General features: G+C 37.6%; 1 long non-coding RNA gene across 1 annotated transcript in view; it reads left to right on the top strand.

The window, feature by feature from the left end:
• The first annotated feature begins 2,038 nt into the window (after positions 1 to 2,038).
• LOC108529945 (uncharacterized) overlaps positions 2,039 to 17,564 on the top strand; it is a 28,236-nt gene continuing 12,710 nt past the window's right edge. The window contains exon 1 of the long non-coding RNA XR_001885725.1: positions 2,039 to 2,083. This is a non-coding gene — a long non-coding RNA (uncharacterized LOC108529945). The remainder of the gene's footprint in view (positions 2,084 to 17,564) is intronic.

The following is a 17,564-nucleotide window of genomic DNA, read 5'->3' as shown; positions in this document are numbered from 1 at the left end:
CTAGTTGTTTTCCAAAGATGAAATTGCATATGAGCAAGGGCGAAATTTGGTTATGCTTAAATTGTTGCCTACTGTAACAATTGCATTGGAACAAATTCATGTTTTCAAAACAACTGCTATAGCAGAAGTGTCTGCATCTTGCATTGTTGCAAGGTAACAAGGGAGATAGGGAGTGACAGGAAATGAGTTAGGGCGCGGTTCCAGGCTAGGGCTTCCATTCATCTCCAACATCTTTTTAATACTTTGTCGTTTAAAAAGGTCATTAGGGCCGGGCGCAGTGCCTCACGCCTGTAATCCCAGCACTTCGGGAAGCCGAGGTGGGTGTATCACGAGGTCAGGAGATCTAGACCATCCTGGCTAACAAGATGAAACCCCGTCTCTATTAAAAATACGAAAAAAAATTAGCCAGGCCTGGTGGCACGTGCCTGTAGTCCCAGCTGCTCTGGATGCTGAGGCAGGAGAATCGCTTGAACCTGGGAGACAAAGGTTGCAGTAAGTTGAGATCACACCACTGCACTCCAGCCTGGGCAACAGAGCGAGACATTGTCTCAAAAATAAATAAAATAAAATAAAAAGGTCATTAGGATTGCTTTAAACCTCTAGCAAGTCCATTTGATCTTTCATGACCATACTGGTTTTCCTGTCAATTCCCTTCTCTTCAGCATTCTCACATGTACTGCAGTGGGAGTTTTTACCATGATCCTAATATCTGTTTCTGACCCTTGTTACTCCTGAGCGTTGCCCTCTGTTGTCTGTAGCCTGGTCTTCCTTTGCTTTTTCATCATTTCCTGTCAGGTATTTTCTGCATTAACGAGGGGGCTGCTAAGAATTCAGCTCTGTGCTACAACTGCTACCGAAATCCTGATTTACCTTGAATGGTTACTTTGCTGTTGAATGGTTTCTAAGCAAATTCGTCACTCATACTTCATGTTGCTCCTGGTATGTTTAGATGGAAGAGGTCATACTTTTTGAAAATTTATCCTCAGTACTCCCTGTTTGAATCTTGTTTAGCAAGTAAAATTAAGTGGACCTGAGAGGAATTAGAAGTTCTTTTAGATCCACTTACCTATTTAGAAAAACACGACTTCGCATATCTCTTAGTTGATGATTGTTCGATTGTAATAGATAGTTGTTAGTATTTACTGAACATGTAGCATAATGTCAGGTACAGTGTTACCTACTTTACCTGGATTATCTCATTTCTTCCTCGTAATGGCCTTAAGAAGTAGGTACTATTATCTTCATTTCACATGAGGCAGCTGAGACTCAGAAAGTTAAGAGCCTTGCTGAAGGTCGCACAGATATCTGTTCAAGGTTACATTCTGGAGCATCCGTAAGAACATGTAGAGTTTGATCCAGAGAACCCAGGCTTTTACCTGTTGCTGCATAATTGAAATAGTGTGCTTCCGGCATTATAGGCATCTTGAGCTTGTATTGGGAAGTGGGCACGCATCAATGTGAAGGGCCATGATGTTTGGATAGTTTTCAAATCAGATCTACCAGCAACTAAGTCTCTATACTTAGCTACATAAATGGAGCATTCATCACATTATATGATTGAGCATTCACTCAGAATATTTCAATAGTACTTGAATTGCTATCAGCTAAATTTTCTATTCGCACTTATGCTAGGCATTTTTGTTAGCTAAACTCTCACTGGTAGTAGTAGCATAGATAGGGAGGGGAGAAACCTCCGTCCATATATCAGAGTATTAAGTCACACTACACCTGCTAGGGTGAGGATGGGGGGCATTTGTGCAATATAACTATGAGAAACGTGCTGAAAAATGAAAAGTGTCACTATAAATAAATAAGTTAGATACTTGATTCTGTGGCTGAGAAGCAAAATAATAAAGATGGAAACTGAAAAAGAGGAAGCTCCAGAGCCATCTCTTGGAGCGAACACAGGGATCAGGCTTTGCCCCTTCAGTGTCTGTGCTTCCACTGGTAGCGCTTGGTAACAGGGCATTATGACATGGATGGGGATGTTGTGATGTGCTGTCTACTAAGTACCTATATTTCTAACCAAAGGTTTGACCTCTAACAGCTAGACATGGGTGAAATTGGATACCAAGCTTAATGGGTAATCTTGACAGTTTACAATGCCTTTCCAGGTGTATTATTTTATTTATTGCGATTCTGTGCGATAGGCAGGGAAGTTATTATTCTCATTTAATAGGTGAAGAAATGGAGATTCTGAGAGGGTTAATTGACTTGCCCAGGGTCACAACCAGTAAGTGATAAAGCTGTGACTTTTGAAATACAATCTTTTATGTCCTAATCCAGGGGATTTTCTTGCTCTCCTATGTTCTTCATAATGTATGAGACAGTTTCGTGTACAAGCGGCAGCTATTTCATCAGACAACTGTTTCTGCAGCCTCTTTATTATTTTGTAGGATTTTGATGCCTCTCATCATTCTCTGTGTGACTGGAAGTCTGGGATATGAGGACTTTACATTTCCTGTCAAGGATGTCCTAAACCTATTTTCTCTGGAGCTGAATGGATAGAGAGTGGCAAATTCTTATGCAGAATCTTTGTTTGGAATTTTGCATCAAATGATTTTTAGTGGGGAGAGAGCTCTCTGTCTGAAAGGGACAGAGAGGTTTAATTTTGGCTTTTAACAGAGCAGAGGACTCGGCACATGATTAAACTTGTTTTGGGCCTAGTAAAAGAAACAAAATTACTTGAATAAATAAAAAGCTCCTATTTCTGCCTTTGTGGAATTTAGGGACTGATTGGAGTCTGATGGATTCTCATTCTGGAGATTCTCTATCCCCACTGGTTTGTTAGTTCTCTGTGACCAAGGCACCTGCCTGTTTTCTTCATTGTTGTACCCTCAGCTCTTAGAAGGCACTCACGTAATTGAGGGATAAATAAAGGAATGTTGGCTTTATTTCTCTTAGATCAATACCCTGAATCATTAGGTTAGTATGGGAGGGTGTTTAAAGCAAGACTTTGGAGTCATATGTAACTTAGCTCGGCTCCTGAATTTGGCTCTAATTATTACCTTACCCCTCTGAGTTTCAGTTTTCTTAACTGTAAAATTGATAGTTTACAGTGACCACATGATATTCTGCATGTAAAGAACTTACTGTAGTATATTCATCTGATCTCACGCTGCTAATAGACGTACCTGAGGGCAGACACAGTGGCTCACACCTATAATCCCAGCACTTTGGGAGGATGAGGTGGGTAGATCACCTGAGGCAGGAGTTTGAGACAAGCCTGGTCAATATGGTGAAACCCCATCTCTACTAAAAATACAAAAAAAAAAAAAAAAAAATTGCTGGACATGGTAGCATACACCTGTAATCCCAGCTACCCAGGAGGCTGAGGTGGGAGAATCACTTGAACCGGGGAGGTGGAGGTTGCACTGAGCTGAGACAGCGCCACTGCAGTTCAGCCTGAGTTACACAGTGAGACTCCGTCTCAAAAAAAGAAAAGAAAAAGGTCATAAAGGACATATCCAAATATCTGAGATTGGGTAATTTATAAAGGAAAGAGGTTTAATAGACTCGCCATTCCACGTAGCTGGAGAGGCTTCACAATCATGGTGGAAGATAAAGGAAGAGCAAAGGAACATCTTTTTTTTTTTTTCCTGAGATGGAGTCTTGCTCTGTTGCCCAGGCTGGAGTACAGTGGTGTGATCTCGGCTCACTGCAACCTGTGCCTCCGAGGTTCAAACAATTCTCCTGACTCAGCCTCCCGAGTAGCTGGGATTACAGGCGTTGCCACCACACTGGCTAATTTTTGTATTTTTAGTAGGGAGGGGTTTCACCATGTTGGCCAGGCTGCTCTCGAACTCCTGACCTCGTGATCCACCTGTCTTGGTCTCCAAAGTGCTGGGATTACAGGTGTGAACCTCTGCGCCCAGCCCAAAGGGACTGACATGGACATCGTACATCTTACGAGATCTTGTAGGATTTATTCACTACCGTGAGAAAAATATGGGGGAAACTGCCCCCATGATTTAATTATGTCCACCTGGCTCTGCCCTTGACATGTGGAGATTATTACAATTCAAGGTGAGATTTGGGTGTGGACACAGCCAAACCATATCACGTGGTGTTTAGCACATAGGACGTTTTAAATCAATGCTGGCTGCTGTGTCCATTCTCAGGATTCACTTGGACCTCCACACTTTTCATAGGATGGGCTGATAATCCTAAGGTTATAATATCTGCTTCTGTTTCATATCTAAATCAGGATGTAGTTCTTAAGATTTTATTACCTCTCTAACCCAGAACTCTTTATCTTATCACATCTCTTTGCACATTTGGGTGCCAATGCACTGGCTTTTCTCATATTCTTTGTTAGTTTGGGCCGAAGTCTTGGATATCATTTACACACTTCCACACTAGTATCTACATTTGTCTTACCAAATTTTTGGAGAAAACATAGGTCTGATTCTGGGCTATGCAGATTAGAATAAGCAAAATGAGCTTTCTGGAAAACTTTTTTGTACCAGGGAAAAGACCGTTGCTTAATTGTTCCTACAACTATGTGTCATCTTTTATGTAAGTCTAGGCCAGGGTTTCCCACCCTCAGCACTGCTGACATTCTGGGCTGGATAATGCCTTATTCTGGGAGGCTGTCCTATGCATTGTAGGATGTTTAGCACTATCACTGGTTCTATCCACTAGACATCAGAAGCATTCTCCTACTCCCAGCAACCAAAAACATCTCCAGATTTGCCAAATGATCCCTTGGGGACACAATTACTTCCGGTTGAGAACCACTGGTGTAAACCTTAGTCTTTTGTTTCTCTGATGGATACTGCCCCCTTTCAGGTAACAATGGATTTTCTCCTTTATTTATTCTTTCTTACTACCATTCATTCTCTTGGCTCCCTCCTTTTCCCTCTTGTACTGAGAACAACCATTTGCTCAGGTTGAAGTAATGACTAAAATGCTCTCTGTGAGTGCAAAGATCTAGAATAAAAGCTATTTTAGAAGTACTCGATGATTTTAAAAGTCTTAAGGGCCATAACAATCCTCAGAAAGTCAAAATAGTAAGTATTTTTGCTCTTCTTTAGTTTGTTGAGGGAATGATTAGATGTTGTCAAAGTTGTGAGGCAAGTGATACTTAAGACAAATGCCACCTTTACTTTTTCTTTAAGTACTCTTGTCTTGTGATGCCCCCTTTCTGAAACTTCAAATTTATTTATCATTTATCCTCTGTATGAACATTTTTCTTTTAGTCCTCATCTCATGAGTCCCACATGTATTGGATCTTAACTCATTATTAGGAGAAACTGGTGATCAATCTAATTTATTTAAAATTGGAAATAATTCCTAGGATTTGCTATATTGCTTCTCTTTGCATTTGTGTTTTGTTAAGACAAAACTTTGTAACTTAAAGAAATGAGTCTCATGGACTGTACTGAAGTGAAACAAATTTTCAGCAGATGGGCAAGATAGTTTTAGACATGAGTCTTCCTGTACCTCTTAAGTCATGTTTCCCAGACAACTACTTTCTCTATATAGTGATGACCAACAGACATTTCAAGATTTTTGAAATCGAGGTTGCCCTACCTTTTTCTCATCTTTTCAGTTCTGTGGCATTGTCTCCTGTTGGATATAACCCTCTCTTCTAAAGAAACTAATTTTCTTGTTGATGTGGTTTTTCCATATGAAATGGTCTGTGAGAGAATAAGGAAGTTAAGCAAAGTGACAAGTTGTGCATTGATGCAAGTTGCTGGAAGATAGAACTAAGTTTCAAAGTTGTGTGTGTAATTTATGTGAGAGGCTTTGGAGTGGGTAGTAGTATAATTCTGGTTGTGGGAGACAGTTTATTGTGAAGATTGAAATAACTTTATAAGAGAAAAGACAACTAGAAAAACATTTTATGAGGGAGCGATGAGGACATTATAAAGAGAAAGATTTGGGGAAAGATTAGAGAGGCTGTAGGAAAACATTGAAAGCCTGTCATATAAGAAGAAAGATATGTAGATTGATTTATAATCTGTAAAATGACAGTATTGGCTCGTTCCCTTTCAAGCTTAATACTCTTAATATGTCAGTCTTGAGAATACTTGTTTGTATAACATCCAGAAAATAAAACCAAATTCTAAGATATTTGATCAATTATATGAAAATATTTTAAATGACAAATACACTTTTGAATCCAATTCAGATATTAGTAAGTCATAAATCTATGGACATAGAATATACTCAAGCATGAAAGAGGAGGAGGTCATATGTCCATGTCTTTGTCTAAAGTAACTCTCATACTCTGTATGGTTGTTTCTGTTACACAGTGTTCACTGTAATGTGGTACAGAGAGAAGAGTCCTTCTATTCTTTTTAAATAGCACATGGTGCAACATTCTCAGCTTCTCAGGAGTTCAGGGGATCAATATTCCTTTCAATATTTTGAGAGTTTGTATGGGATCATCTTTAGGAACATGTCAACAGAGCCAATACAGATGCAGTCAAAACAGTGTATGGGGACTATAATCACAAATAGAATGTTACACACAAAAAATTCTTCAGCAATCCTTTATTAAGTGCCTACAATATGTGAGGCACTTTATTGTAGGCACTTAATAAAGGTTTGTTGAAGAATTTTTTTTGCGTGTTACATTCTGCTTGTGATGATAATTCCTATATACTTGCTATGTGCTGGGGCTGTTAAGAGGGAAAAGAGGAAACAGACACCCGAGCGCAACAGCAGCCATTTCCAAATTATAGTTTTTCTCTGTTTGCAAAAGCATAGTGATTAGAATGGAGCCAATACACAATACTAGAGGCCCACAGGTTTGGAATACAAATGGCATATGAGAGCCCTTTGCTACGGACATATCTCCACATGGGGTCAGCTGCAGAGGGAATTACTGGGTTTGGGCTAGTACTGAGAAGCAGACTTCCTCCAGCTTTAGAAGTGGTACTTCCATGTAGAGGAGTGACCCAGAAAGCCTCTGGATTCAGTTTTTATTAGGAAAGATTTTGGAATACTCTGCTCCATATAAGTTTTCTGGAAGATTGGCACTGGATTCTGGAAACATCTGGGGAGTGCAGAAAACTCCTCTGGGGGTGGTACAGTTCTTGGATCTTCTGTGTAGTTTGGGATTCCACACAAAACAGATTGAAATTCCAGGGCAGGCTCTGTTTTCATGGAGGGCTCTCCAACCTGCAACCTGCTCACCTGCATGCTTTTGCTTTTGTGAGTTCTTCAGGTTGAACCTTACCCCCTTCAATCTTCTTTAGGGATGTTCTGGGGATTATAAATGGCTCAATGTTGGGAGACGGGTACAGGAAAGGAGGGCTGGGGTAGGCTGTTAAGGATGGTTTAATGAAATCCATTTTTATCCAGCTAAAATGCCTAGCTGATAAAGAGACTTAGTTCCACCTCTGGCTTGAATCTCCCTCTGTGACTTTGGGTGAGTCACATTTCCTGTCTGGGGCTCTGTTTCTCCATCCATAAATTGAGGGAATAGACTAGATAATTTCTAAAGTTCTAAGTCGATCGAAGTTGATCTAAGTTTCTAAGTTAATCAAAGCAGAAATGGTTCCTAATTGTATCTCTTCTTGCTATTTCTAAGTTCCTTTAAAAAAAAGAATAAAGCCATCTCATAAGACCCCAATTAACTGAATTTTGCTTATAAAATTACGTCTTTGCATTAAAGAGGGTAGCCTTTCAAGGACGAAAATGAATACCCACAATCCTTCTTGTAAATGAGATACCTTAATTGTCCTACTGCTAAGAACAAGATGGATTTTTTTTTTTTTTTTTTCAGTTTACCTACAGCATTGTAGGAAAATGGCGATGATAAAATGGGAGAGAATGGATTGATTATTGCTGCTAGAGCCCACACAGAAATGGGGCCTTGGAGTTGCTGGATGCCATTGATTGCTATTTCATCATTCTTACAACAACTTTAGGAAAATGCAACCAAGAGGAGATAGGCTCCCAAGTTAGAGTTATAATGGGTAACTTCCAGCAAATATTAGTTCTGTGTAGAAATGAGAAAGTAAACATGAGGGATGATATCCATTTTCAGAAAATGCAAGACTGGTATAAAAGTAAAACATTATAATGTCCAGAAAGATGATTATGCATAAATGGCACATCCTGACTGAATTTGTCATCAGTCACAGTGTTCGATTCATACCTACCTCTTTTACAGGAAAAATAAAAGATAAGTACACATTGCTGCTAGCATCAAAGAAGCAATCTAACTCTAAAGACAGAGTTGAAATCTTTTTCTTGCATTATCTTCAAATCTGTCAGTGATGTAAATTATGATTGCAGAAGTTCTATTATTGTGACAGTATTATAAGCAGGAAGAATATAGCAGTATTTTCAGATCCCAGGTGGAACATATATGGCTGGCATTTATATCCCAGCTTATGATTTATAAAGCAAGAACAAAATCATGAAGGGAATATAAGTGTGCCCCACCTAATCTGTCATTTTGTTGCATTACATCCAATTTTGTAACTTCTTTCAGCAAACATTTTTTCCCTTCTTTCTTATTTAGACAAATGAATGCAATGCTATCATTTTTAGAAAGAAAAGACCAGAGTTTATTGTACTTAGAGACGGTCATGAATGGTCTATTTATATTAAGTATGAGAGTTTCCAGAAGTGCAATTGAAAATGTTTTAAAATTCCAGATTAGAAATGTGGGATTTTCCTTTGGGGCTAAATGCTCTTTTAAAAGTTATAATTATACGACTCACAGGAATGAACTAAAATTAGAAGATTTGCATTTATTCTCCTCTCTTCATGGCAGTATAAACTTTATGTGTTCAGGTTTTGATTCTTCTTTTCCTCTTCTTTACTTGCAATTAGAATTCTGAACATTTATTGGTATTTAAAATGGTAGTTATCCCTGACTTAATGTAGTTGATTCCATTCCTGAGAGACACATCTTTGATCCCCTGATCAAACTCTGTTTTACTTCTACCTCGTTATACTACTCAAGTAACATTAACCTTGGGATGACTTCCACTTTCCTCAGACTGCTAACCTGGAAACAGGGATGTTTAAACCGGAATCTAGCACATGGTCATCACGAGGTAATCCTTCTCCAATATTCTTAACTGGAAACATCTGGAACATGATTAATATTTTGGAAAATAGGTTATGTTAGTAAAAGGTAATGATAATTGAAAATTATTTTTTATGTAGATAAATGTGATTTTAAATACAAAATGTAAGTTCATGAGAAGCAGTTGGAAAAAGGGCAGTTACATGTTATTCATTCTTTTGAATATTAAAGAAGATAATATATAATAGCAGGAGAAATTTGTGTTAGGAATAATGATCCAAGTTTGTAGACATGGCCCAGAGAGAAGGTAAATTCTGTAGTGCAAAAGAAAAAAGATAAATAGTTAAATGTCTATGAAGTGTCAGGATTTTAAGCCCCGGACAAAATTGTTGCAAGCTTTTTTTTTTCCACTTATCAATGAAGTGGTAAATATATATTTATATTCTTAATGTTTGTATTACTTGTATCCATTATTCTGCGAAGGTGTAATGAGCTACAGGTTTTCTTGGAAGCAAATTTGGGATACATAGAATTGGTTGTTTTAGAATGCAGATTCCAGTAATCAGGGACTATTCTGGGTTCTGAGTATGTGGAAGTATTCTGGCAAGAAGCAAACTACAATAAGCTGTTTATAACTACAAGGAGTCACCAGCGTCATGAGACATGAAAAAAATGTGATGAGGGAGGCATAATTTGATGTAGAAGAGTTGCAGGCAAAGAGATCCCATTTTAAAACATCTTATTGGAAAATGTGAATTGTTTGTCATCAGACTTCCAATGCTGAAAATACAGCCCAAATCAGGGGCTCAAATTAAAACGTACGGAGCAGGAGCAATACGTTGGACACAGTTTTCATATATTTTTGAAAAAGTATTAAGAAATACAGTGAAGGTATTTCTTGATTCAGTGGTATTTTTCTGTTTGTTTCTTAGAACTATATTTTATGCTGCATTCTTTCACTTCATAAGTATCCCCTTTCTTCCTCTATGCTTTTGTCTGGGATTGAAATAAAATAAAACATTTTGGACTATCCAAGGCTGTCAGGTCCATAATGAAATCTGGCTTTATTTATGTGTGCTTAGAGGGTTCAGAGCAGTCGGAGCTGCTAACTGTGGTGTTAAACATCGGTTGACACGCTCCTCCCTTAAATCCTTTGAAAAGAGCTGATTTTTTATGTTGATGCGAAAGAGTCCTCAGAGGATAGTGAAGGTGGAATGTGGTCTGCTCATACATGAGATTATCTTATTATATAACCTGTGCAATTGTTAGAGGAAGAATCATCTGTGGGGTAAAGTAATATGGATCTGTTTCCTGTAGTGTGAAGAACAGGTGTTCTACAGCCTAGGAAACTTAGAGGAAACTTCAATCATGCCTATAGATTTCAGTAATAAAAATGTATGACCAGTGTTCGGCATAAATGGGATCATAGTATGACAATCAGATCTGGATTGTGTATCTTAGTTTTTGTATGTAACACACAGTATTTTAATTTAAATAACTGGGAAATTTAGTTTTTTTAAATATCCCAGGTATACATAATCATTAGGGTAAGTTTTTAAAATGGGGAATTATGACCTAAAATAATTTTTTTCTCATGGAGAATGGATGCCTTGGTATGAAGTAATCATAGCTTTATGTTTGCACCAGGATGTTATTGATAATTGTGAGGAAAGTGGTTTGGGTACCTCACCCCTTAGCAAGAGCAATATTTATACTGGAAGAACAAGTGAAGTCTAAAAGGAATGTTAAGGTCCAGGAAACTATAGGGTCATTATAGATATGTGGTATTCAAATTAGCAAGACCTTCAGTGTAGGCATCACCTAGGAGCTTGTTAGAAATGCGGAATCTGAGGCAGTGCCATGGACCTGCTGAATCTACAGTTTAGCCAGCTCATGAGGTTGTTGGTGTGCACGTTAACATTTGAGGAATGCTGGTCAAGAGTCGCAAATGGAATGGAGCCAGTAATTGAAATTGAAAAATAGACTACAAAGAGTGAGGGATCATGAGCCTGGGGTGCTGAAATAAATCAAAGGGATCAGGATCAAAGGAAGGTATGAGTTTTGGTTTGTTTTAATGATGGGAGGGTGGGGTAAGAAAATGGATGGCTGGTGTCTTGAGTAATGGCCATAGTTAGAACCACCATTGATGCTTTGAGTTTTATGAAGTGTGCATGGGATTACCTCGTTTATGATTATGGGTGGAACAGACACTGGGTACTGTAGTATCTGGCAGCTATTAAACATTAAAATAGATCACAAACTTGGAAGCCTGGTAAGGTGGAAGACTTGAGCTGAGTCAAGTTTGGGGAAGTGATTGTTGTTGTCTGAAGGTGAATCAGTCTCCTGGGGGTGCAAAACCAATCAAACTTTTCCCTAAGAGAAGAGGCATTGTATTGATGGGATAATTATAGAGGGCTTAGCTGTATTCATTTCTGAAGTCAGGTGAGTATTGCATGCGAGTGTTCTCTCCAGATGGCAGTGACAGATTATGTGGGCAGGCCCAAAGATGGAAACACTAGTAAAAAGAATGAGATATTGCTAAGTTGAGATTTGAGGAGCAGTTAGACTCACGTTCCGTTGGAAATTACTGGGAAGCCCAACCATCTCACAACTGAAGAAATGTCAGTAATCATTTTTTAATTTCCAAAATTTAAATTAATTTTTTTACTAACACTAAATATTTTAACTTTAATTTTTATTGATTTTACTTATTTTCCTTTAAAAAACAGAAATACATTCACAAAAAGTCAAAAGAATATAGAACAATGATTAAAATCAATCTACAGTTTGTAATATACACATATTTAGTAGGTTGTAGTGTTTTATAGATACCCTTTCCCCAACTTCATTCCCCTTTCCTCCCAATTGGTAACCGTACTTATGACTTAGCATGTTGTGTTCCATATCTTAGGAGGAAAAAATAATTTTTTAGTCATGATAACATCTGAAATTTTGGAAGAGAAGAAAATTTGTTTTAGTAACAACAAATCTTTTGAATAAAAATTGTATAGGGCTTTTAAAGACTATACTAAGGACCAAAAGACAAGATCTTTCTTTGAACTTACTAGCACTGTAGGCAGGAAATGCGCTGCAATGTATTTCAGTCCCTGCCAATTATGTCAGTGAGATCAGAGGTATATATATAATATATTTTTAGTGGTTACCAGCACTTAAGCTGTGGCAATCTTCATCCTACACTCTTGTGGCTTAGCTTGGCAGATCTGAGATGGGACATAAGCCACAAAGTGCTATGGGTCTTAGGACATAATGAAGTCATACATTACCGTAAAGAGTGGGGAGGGGTAGGAAACCCCAACATTTTCCACTAGCCAAGCTCTTTGCACATGGATGCTGCACATACATTTTATTATTTCTGTATTTATAGCTACTTAAACCATGTAAATATTGCCTTAATTTCTTTACCTGTAAACTTACAGGACTAAGTGACTTGCCTTTATTTATGCCTCAGGGCTATTCAATGCCATCTAGAATACCCTTCAAAGCAAATATCCATGGCTCCTCTCCATACATAGTAGCTGTTAAATGATAGAACTCTTGGTTCTTGGGTATCTTGTTAGGTGCTATTGGGGCTCAGAAACAGATACGCCAAACTATGGTACATTGACATGCTGAACTGAAGAAGCCTCAAGGTCTTTTTGATTCCCCATTCCCAGCTCTCAATCTTCTGTTCCCCCTGCGCCCCCCACCCCAAAACAGGATGAAGTTGTTCCTTGAAGTTTCCTTATCTGCCTAAAGACTGGACCTGCCAAAAAGAAAACAATTACTGCTGGTCCCTTGCCTAAGTTTTCAATAACTGAACTCACATGACAGGAGGAAACACTGAAGTCAGTAAACACACCTGGATAGACTTGTCACAAACCATTGTCGGTTCTGTGGGTCCAAGAGACTTTGTCCCAGGCCTTTGTATGTTCTTCAAGCCCATTGGCTTCCCCTAAAAATCATTTACTATGCCCCTAAAATCATCCAGACTTCCTCATCTCCCTTTTCTCCTAAGAAGGGCATATAACCTGTACCCCATTGCATAGTGGGGTAATCACTCTGTTATTTTCCCTCATGCACATCAATAAATTTATATGCTTTTTTCTTTTAATCTGCCTTTATGAGTTGATTTTTTTTTTTTTTCAACGAACCCTCAGAGAGGGAAGGGAGGACTTCCTACAGTACCCATGGCCCTACAGTACCCATGGTTAGAACTTCTTGACATTTTATCTTGGCTGCTGAAGTCATTTGGTTAACTGGAGTGTGGTGAGTCTGGGGTGAGAGTTAGATGTGATGAAGTGAGGAGGCAGTGTGAGTAGACTCTAGTTAGACTTGGGAGGACAGCACCTATACCAGCCTTTTGTGACCAGTCAGGTGATGGCTCCACCTCCCTGACCCTCACTCCTTGTGATGCCATCGTATGCAGGGCATGGGACATGACAGCAGGAGCTCCTGGACTGTGAACAACCAGGATGACTAGAAGCCCTTTGGTTTAAGTTCACACTTCAAATTGGAAATCACCACCAGAGTATAACTATCCCTAGTAAAAGGGTGTTTTGTTGAAATAAGTTAATTTTGCTTGTATTTTAATTACCTGTAAGTGTTAGAATGAGGTCATATGTGATAATATAAAAATGAATGGAACAGTTCATTTTTTTGTTGCTTCCATTGTGTTTTCCATTCAGAACCATAATCATGCCATATTAAAAAATCTTAATTTGAATTTTAAGAAAATGGCCACTTTTGATCCTTTTAAAATGTGAATGTACATTGGTCTTTCCCAAGGGGTAGTTTGGTTGGTCTGGAAAAACATCTTTCCATTTGAGATATTTTCCTCTCATATGTTTCTTATTATTTTAGCTTCATTTGACCCAGTGATATGTACTCTGCAAATTTATAGATTATTCCTTTTGATTTGGGGCACGTACTCCTAGGCTTAAATCAATCTCAACTGTGCACATTTATTATGGGTTCAGGAAGGGGAGCTGGAAAACCATCTTCCGAGTAATCAGAATTTTCTTTTCTTTTCTTTTCCCTTTTCTTTCTTTTCTTTTCTTTTCTTTTCTTTTCTTTTCTTTTCTTTTCTTTTCTTTTCTTTTCTTTTCTTTTCTTTTCTTTTCTTCCTTCCTTCCTTCCTTCCTTCCTTCCTTCCTTCCTTTCTTTCTTTGCCACTAAAGCATTTCCTGAACGATCTCCACTAAGATCAAATTGTTTTTTCTCTGATGGTCATATATAATTGAAAAGTAATACAATTAATATTTAAAGAGGCATTGTTAATATTCATCTGGAAATGTTTTTCTAGGAAAAGCAAGCATAATGATTTGCTGTTTGAGTAGCTATCATAGGATTACACTGCACAGCAAATAATACATATATATAGATATATATAGTGTTACAAATTCAGAATACATTTGTACAAATGCGTAGTAGATGTCCAATTATTTCACATTAATACCTCTGATTATTTTTGTTGTTCATGCCAAGTCACAATGTTTGAATCCGTTGCTCACAGAAAGGGACTTTTTATGAGAAAGAGAGGTAGCCTTTTGTCTTTTGTAAGTGAATTCATGGAAGGCATTTTACAAATGGATTCTCTGCAGCAAGACTTTATCCCACACATTGTTGAAACTTTTATTAGGCAGGTCTTACCAAATTTCCACTTAGCGTATTTCCCCCTCCATTTAAACACCAGGACATGAAGATAATTTAAATGGCCCGAGAAATTTACATATAGCTATTCATAGGATCAAAATACTTTCTTTTAAACTATTAATTTGGATTCTAATAAAAATTATGTGGTAAAAGACAGTAATTGTTAGTACGACAATGCAGAGTAACGGTACTTAAACGAGGAACTATTTCAACGTGGATTTAGTTTTTAGGTGGGGTAGTATTTAAGGTTCTATTTTTTTTTAAAGGCCTTGACAGTAGTTCTTAATTCATTTATGTTTGTGCCTAAAAGCTCTAGGTGTAGTACATAGCAAGCTAACCCCAGGAAAACTTCACCTTATGTAAATACAAAGAGCCTGTGTGCGCATGCGCACGCGCATATATTTTTGGGAGTGGGAGGATAGGATCTTTGCTCCTGAAGATACTCTGTAAATATATTTTGTTTTCATATGTTTCCCTTTCCCTTTGTCTGTAGCCAGTTGGATTCTCCTCTGCACCAGCACCCTAAGTGACAGCCCCTGGCAGTAATGAGGCTGCACACTCTGCTATAATTGAACCCTGTCAGCGCTGCCCATTAAGGCCGTGGTGTGTATGCCAGCTCATTAATCCAAAGCCCATTTCTTCCTCTCTCATTTCCCTTTTATATCATGGCACTGTTTCAAGTCCTGATCCCCTCATTGTGCATATGGAGGTTCAGGAATAGAGAGTAATTGGTGGTGTTGCACCCGTCTTGAGGAATAACCCTTTTAATAAAGACATGTTCACATCTGCAAACTAAGGCCATTGTGTCATGATTGCGTATTGTTTGGACTCCTAGGAGAGTCTATTTGCAGTAGTCTAGATAGTCTATTTGCAGAATTTTTCTTTGTGCATTCAGACCCAGCATCTCAAATTCTCACAATTCCTTGATGTAAAGGTACATATTTGTGATTAAAGACACACATGCATTTATACATATGTAATTTGCTTTTATGATAAAATTAATGATGTATTTTGACTCTCACTGTAAGTGAGAGTTAATTATCTCCCATGTACCAGCATAAAATACAGTGGGCTTCTATATAATCATACTCTTGGTTAGTCAAAATTTCAGAGAAAAACTTTCCTACTTTCTTCAGCTATTTTAAAGTGTTATGATATTAACATAGAAATCACAGCATTTTTTAAAAAACAGACTTGCTTTGTCACAGAAGCTGGAGTGCAGCGGGGCAATCTCGGCTCACTACAACCTCCACCTCCCCGGTTTAAGCGATTCTCCTGCCCCAGCTTCCTGAGTAGCTGGGATTACAAGCAAGTGCCACCATGCCTGGCTAATTTTTGTATTTTTAGTAGAGACAGGGTTTCTCTATGTTGGCCAGGCTGGTCTCAAACTCCTGACCTCAGGTGATCCACTCACCTCAGCCTCACAAGGTGTTGGGATTACAGGGGTGAGCCACCACGCGTGGCTAAAAATAATAGCTGATAAATACCAGCATGCCTTTATCTTGTTTATTTTTCTGTATGTAAATAATGAATTCACATTTTATAATTGTTTTCATTGTCGTATTTTGCATATGCAGTCCTTTTGGATGTTCAAATTCTGTGATAGTAAAAGTAGAGATGACTTAATTATCACTTACATGCTAAAACCTTTCTAACACTATTATGTGTAACTTTGCTTAGAGCCTTTCTTTCATTTCATCTTGCTGGAGAAACCATTTTTTTACACTCAAAAATGTAATTAAATGAAATCCCTCTTTGGATAATTTTGAATCTATAATCTAATTGAAGCTTATCTTTTAATGTGCCTTCTAAGTAGGAGTCAAAGAAAATATACTTTGGGCCTTAGTAGAGAAGGCAATTCAAGGCAAGGTATCATTAAATTGAAATACAGATGTGAGAAAATGGTCCAGCCTATAGATGGAGAATGTGGGAAGGAGTGTTAAAGGGATGGATAGGAGGAGGTATTGACAAAATTGATCAAAGATTCAGGTGAAACCTCTAGAAATTAACAGCTCTAAATTGACTCAAAGTTATTTAACATTATCACTGGTAAGTTGCAAATCTTGTATAGTTTTGAGGTAGGAACACGTTAAAAAAAATGAATGGAAATTCTTGATATTTGGTACTTAAATTATTACTTGGTATGATATTATTTTAGACAGTCTAACTAGGGTCTAGGAATCCTAGGATTCAGTTCTATAACAGTAAATCACTTTCTATAAAGTAAAATCAAGAGAAACAACAATAAAATAAACAAGAAAAAAACAAGTACTTTGTAACTTTTTGAGTGTGGATTGTGTTTTATTCATTGTTATATACTTGTTTGGTTCAATATGGTGTTTAGTTGCAATCAACATATAGTAGTTTTCAAGCAACATTTAGTACAAAGAATGAACATCCTGTGTGAACAGAGATAACTTGTCACTTCTGGTCTGTACAGAACCTGTAGTTCTCAGACTAGTGCTTGGTACAGAGGAAGTGCTCAGTAAGTATTTATTGACTTCATTAATTCAGCTTGGAATGTGGAGGAAAAGATTGCTGTTAAAACAAGGGTTCTTAACCTAACTTCTTTATGCTATTTAGTATGGTGGAAAGCAAAAAGGAAACTGTAGTAGAATAACAAAATAAAATATGTTTTTATTATCAAGAAAAGTGCCTCTAGGTTGAAGCTCAAACCTCCAGAGTAAGACTTTAAACTCTACTCAACAGACTGGAATTTAGTCTCTTTCCTTATAATCACTGTCAACATTTTGGATTTAAACTCTTTACATTTTCTCATAAGAACTTGTTTCATTAAATGTCAGGAAAGATTTTAAAAAATTTCATAATGATGTAAGAGCCAAATCTCTATTAAAGGCAACATGACATATATTCCTTTCTTTTTAAAAATTTTTTTAGAAGAATAAAGTTAAGAAAA

Source organism: Rhinopithecus bieti, unplaced genomic scaffold, assembly GCF_001698545.2.
Source record: "Rhinopithecus bieti isolate Rb0 unplaced genomic scaffold, ASM169854v2 scaffold_5476, whole genome shotgun sequence".
Taxonomy (NCBI): domain Eukaryota; kingdom Metazoa; phylum Chordata; class Mammalia; order Primates; family Cercopithecidae; genus Rhinopithecus; species Rhinopithecus bieti.
Note: the sequence above shows the minus strand (reverse complement) of the source record. Positions and strands in the feature narration are given on the sequence as shown.